Source organism: Chaetura pelagica, unplaced genomic scaffold (assembly GCF_000747805.2).
Source record: "Chaetura pelagica isolate M959 unplaced genomic scaffold, ChaPel_1.0 scaffold246, whole genome shotgun sequence".
Lineage (NCBI taxonomy): Eukaryota > Metazoa > Chordata > Aves > Apodiformes > Apodidae > Chaetura > Chaetura pelagica.
In genome coordinates, this window is record NW_009953647.1 from 3,047,285 (window position 1) to 3,052,994 (window position 5,710).

Below are 5,710 nucleotides of genomic sequence, written 5' to 3' on the forward strand. Positions count from 1 at the left end.
TATATGAATGCTTCTATTCTTCTCTTCTTCATATGTTGTGTGCAACAGGTCATTGCCAGACAAGTTAGATAATTTCTACCATTGGAAAAATGTACTAGTAGTTGGGTTCTAGCATTCAGAGCTGGGGAATCAATTAACTTACAAGGTGGAAAATAAGGAAAAAATCTATATAAAGGGAGTGCTTCACAGTCACTGATCACAGGTTCATTGTCACAGCTACTGAGACCAAGAAATCTGTAATGTTCAAAATAGGTTGGACCTTTAGATAGACATAGAGGAGGTCCTAGCAAAAAAAATAATTATTATATATTAGTATATAATTAAAAATAATAATATGTCATTGCTATCATGTGTAACTCAAGCATGGTACAAATAAAATCTAAACTGAATTAGAACTTAGTAGCTGGGTAGTCTATTGCTGAAGTTTCTAAAATAACAAGAGTAGCCCTGCCCTCAAGGACCACAGGGAATGCTGGTGGGATATGCTGAAGGAAGATATGGATGGAATGGGGTGTAAAAAAGCTGATGCCTGCTCACCTAGCAACAATGGAGTGGGACTCTGGATGGGCAGAATAGCCTGTCCTGTATGGAAATCAGCCCATGGTCAATGACCCAACACCAAACTTTGCTTTTTTTATTACCCGTGAGCAAGCTAGATTGGGCTTATTGTTATAATTATTGTAAATGTAAAAATATTTTCTTCCTTCAGTTAAACAAAAATGCATGTATTATGCTACTACATGGAAATATCAGTGTGATAGAGCAAAGGAAAATCTTGAAAAAGAAACATTTTCCTGTGATCATGTATCTAGCACCACATTTTAGGAAATACTGCACAGAGAACTTTTTTAACCACAATTAAGAACAAAATGAAGTGGCTAGTTGTGTCATCAGGCGCTATTGTGTCAACCAAAACATTCAGGTTTAGAAATAGGTTCATGGTTTCAGGCTGCTAATCATATAGTAAAAGTTACATGGTCAGCACAGCGGCAGGACTGTCTTGCCCATGCTGCTGCTGCAGCAAAACTGCCAGCTCATCAACAGAGCAAAACTGGCCTCAGATCCTTGGGAATGATGCTGCTGCATCCAGGCCTCGTGGGGAGGGATTGTTTTGCTAGGAAGGGCAGTGCCTGGGAGGACACAACAACCTTCTGCCTGGCAGGGCACAGTCCTGCTTGGGTGTTTGTTACAGAAACCACCAGCTGCTTCCAGGTGCTGCTTTGATGCCCTCTGTGTCAAATCCTGAACGCAGCACTGCAAAACGCAGAAGTTCTAAGTCATAATTATTAACTATAATAATTTCCATCCAAACAGTGCATTTTAGGCTTCCTGTCAGGCCTAGGTATGCTCACTATGCTCACCAGTGCCTACTGGTGAAAATCTTTTAGCCTTTGTTGTTTGAACCCCCTTTTGTTAGTTCAATGATCTTTGGCTGGATGAATGTCTTTTAGATTTTATTTTAGCACTTTTTAATCTGAAAGTAGACTACAATTTTCAGTTTACTCCCACTTTTGGTGTCCATACTCTTTTCTTCAGAAATGGCAAAAGTTTACTGCCCTTGACAAAAAAAAATACGGGGAATCAGAAAAAGTACATTGTATTAATGTTTTTAGGACCATAAATGAAAGAAGGACAAAAATCTTTGTTTCAAAATATTGAATTAAAAATTAAGAACAACCAGCTTTTTGAATAATTATTGTCGGTGGTGTAAAATAGAAACAGCTACTTGTTCACTAATAACATTGTATTAATTATTTCTTAATGAATTTTTGCCATAGTTTTAGTTTCCTTAGGTTTAATCTCGCACTTTTCTATGTAGCTGAACCTTCCCAAACAGCTATATTACTAAGGGTTTAGAGCTCTCTGCTGTCACCTGAAACTAAGCTGTCAGCCTGCAGGGCTTAGAAGCCCTGTTTTAAATGTACAATTGCACAGTCAATCTCCTTAATGTTTTAAAATGTCAATATTTATATGAAAAATAAAACCTCCATTTTCCTTAGAATGCAGTTCATCTCTGTAAGATGTGAACCAGATCATCCCTGGAAAAAAGTATAAAACAATCTAATTCCTCAGTATTTGTTGTCTCTAACCTAAAAAGATTTGAAGCTGGCAGTCATACCTGTAATATTTTAATTTATAGTTTGAATTGTTATGGCCTTTTCTGTGAAGTTTTCTAGTCCACTCATACTTTTCACTGGCACAGTTTAAGTAGTCACCAAACAGAAAAGTGCCTCATCTGTTTGATTAAGAACTTTTGATAATTTCATTTTATGGTACCTAATTCTTTCACCATGGGAGATAAGGAGTACTTACTCTTCTATCAATATTAGCCAACAAACCAATAACAATCACAGTGACCTTTATACTGTTTGTAAACTGACCTTCATTTTCTATCTCATGTCAGTAATTTCATGTAGTAATTTATATTTAAGCTGAAGTTTTTCATTTTTCCTGTTACAGAGGATTTTTTTCAGCCCTCCTGTTTTCCAGTTCTATTTTTTTTTTAAAAATTATCCTGCATAATTTTGTACCAGTAGCAACCTTGGTTATCTTATTATCTCTTTATTATTTATACAGGGTATGTAACCAGTAATGGATGCAGGTTTTAGTAGAAACCCACCTCTATTGTGGAAGTGGATTATTTATTTCTACCTTTTTTTCCTAACTGAAATTTGTTATTAGCTAAGCAGTGGTTCTTTCCTCTTATTGCAAAACAGCTTAATTTCTTTAAGAAGCTTAGTGAAGATTTTTTTTTGAAACAGAGGAATCTTGTATCATCCACGCTCACTGTTTCCACACACCTTTCCAAAAACTCTCATAGGTTCATTTGGTATTAAGGGGTCCCCTGTAGGAATCTCCATAGGATTTACATAAGCAAACAATTTTCCCTGTCCTTACCTTTGAATCTTTCTGTCTTTAAATCACAATCATTTATTGGCCCTGCAAAGTCTACAACAGCAGGCTTCTTGCTTCTGATGTGTTTGGAAAAGGTTTTACAATAAAGTTTTATACCATTACTAACATTTTCCTTCAAAAGCTTTTGGCCTGCTTTTACAGTTTCACATTTCGCTTGCTAAAGGTTTTGCTATTTTCTGTTTTCCTCATCTGAACACAATTTTTTTTAGGAGTGCCTTTTTGATTTTAATACTATCCTTTATTCTCATGTAGAGCTCTGCTAGTCATTCAGAGGTCCTCTTACTGGCTTTGATAGATGACAGATACTCAGAAATTCTAACGCAGGTAATTTTCCCCTTTGGCTATTCATTTTAATTTACTTTTAACAAACTTCCTTGATTTTATGTAGTCCTCTTTTCAACATCCACTGTTGCTATGGTAAATTTATTTGGCCTTTTCACTTTTACAAGGGTGTTGAATTTGAATATATCATGATCAAAATTCTGAAATGGTCCTTTGATATGGAAGTTCTGAAGAAACTCTGGTGCCCTGCATGGTCCAAATCAGTTCTTCAAGCTCCTCTGATGAATGGTTCCATTTAATGATTTACGTGGTCTAAAAGCTTAAGTTCTGCATAAGGCCCTATCATAATATTTATCCAGTGCAGATATAATACATGTCTCTCTTTACTCCTGCCTTCACAGCCTTTATGATTTTTCCTGCCATGTCACAGGCAGCTATCCTAGCCTTTTTACTGTTAGTATTAAAGAACCAGGATACAGGGAAACTTGAAGCCTGTCTTTTCAGGCTTTAAGGACTTAGAGCTGAGCAGTTGCTCCTTTTGATTAATTTCCTGTAGTTTATTGATTGGAAGAATCCAAAGAATTGTTAACCAGTAAGCCGTTATGTTATGCTCCTACCTCTGTGACCCCAGAGATCTATTCCCAGCCTCCACTGTCCTAGTGAGCTCTTCTGCCTGAAGGTTTTAAAGTTTTTAAATCTGTATTTTTCCTGAGTTGAAAGTTTATTCTGTTAATAACCCCCCAAAATTAGATGTACTGGATGCAAGTCTACATGCCTGGATAATAGTAGAAAGCAAGTGAAGAATCATTTGGGGAGTAGGTCTAAACATTTGAGTGCCTGGTTGACTTTTATGTTGTTACCTAACAGTCTCTAGTTGCTTTTAAGCCCAGTAGCTTATTCCTGGCAAAGGAGAGTTTTCTAGTTCAGTGATAATTCATGCATAATATTGCCATTCTAAATAATACCCTTTGACATAATTTGATATTTTTTATATCCTTGAACCCTGGCCATATTTATAGGCTATGTATTCACAGGTTTCAACTATGTAAATTTGAATTATCAGAAAAAGACTAGTGGAGCTTGCTTTTATTAATATGTCAGTAGATTTATAACAGCAAGGCTAGTGAAATGCATCATCAGTTGATAAGTAGTGAGATCTTCATTCCTGTTTGATTCCAGGTACAAAGCATTTGCCAGCAAATGCTCTTCAAGACTTGTAAGACTTAGAGAACAAGCCATGTTCTCCCTCCCAGATACCTAATTCCCACATGTCTTTGTCCATTTTCTCTCATCTCTTGCTAGTTGGTTAGGCAGTGTACCCTCCAGCCTCTAAGAGAAGCATTTGCCAGAGACAAGCCTGCTCCTTAACAATCCCTAAGGCTACTGGATCTTCTGGAGCCTCTTCTGCCCTTCTGATTCTGTCTGATATAAAGGCTCCATTACAGGGAACACTAGATGAATTTATTTAACTGAATAAGTGCATTGAAAAGCAAAGAAAAATAGTACAAAAATAGGATGAAAGACAAAAAGGCTCAAAGCAATCAGATTAAGAAAAAAAAAATTTCAAACTTTGTTAAGCTTTGGTTCTCTGGATACACTGCAGATTTCTCAAAGCTGAAGTTTGCCTCAAAAGCAGATACAAAAGGAGGTAAATAGACTTTTCCCAGACATGCTGGCCCATTTCCTATTTCTACAAGAGACTTGTATCTAGTGTAACTACCTGTTACAAGAAGAAAACCCCACTGAACAAACCAACCCTTATGAGGACTGAAATTTTGCTTTGGAAAAAATAAATGATGCCTGATTGAAGATAGTTTTAAATTACTATTTTACCACTGGAGTGAGTGTCAGATTTCTCATTTATGGAGGATTTCTACACCTGAAGAAGAAGCCATTAGTTATAACCATAGAAATACCATAACCATTAAAAATAAACCTTACTGGGAAAGTTCTGGTCAGTTTTCATGCTTTTCCTCATCGTTGGTACTTAAAATGTCTGTTCTGTGAAGCTTGTTGCTTTTCCTCATCCTGCAGCAGGGTAAACTTTCAGGAACCTGAAAAACAGGAGTATTCTTGGAATTCAGTGCTTCCTATCTACTTAACCACAGTGCTGTTGAAAGCCAGTACGACAGGACTCATTCAGTCTGGTCTTTTTTGTTCCTGACACTTTTATTTCTCCAAGTATAGCAAGAAGGAGTTTGAATCACTTCCAGCTGATATACTCAATCAACACCTAATGTCTTGTAGACCGAGTATCACAAGTTATACAAAATGAAAACTACGTTGTTTGACGTGCGGTGTATTTAAAGCGGCCTGGCTCGAAGCCTCAGACGTGTCCTGTTTCCTGAACTGCAGAAGAACTAGTCCCTGCTTTTACTTCTGCTCCCGCACGCTCCTGGTTTGCCCACAGTGCCAGCGCAGACGGACGCCCCGCTGTGTTCCGCGGTATAAACTTGCAGCGGACGAACCGTCCCTGTCTCGAAACATTTACAAGCCAAGGAACAAAAACGAG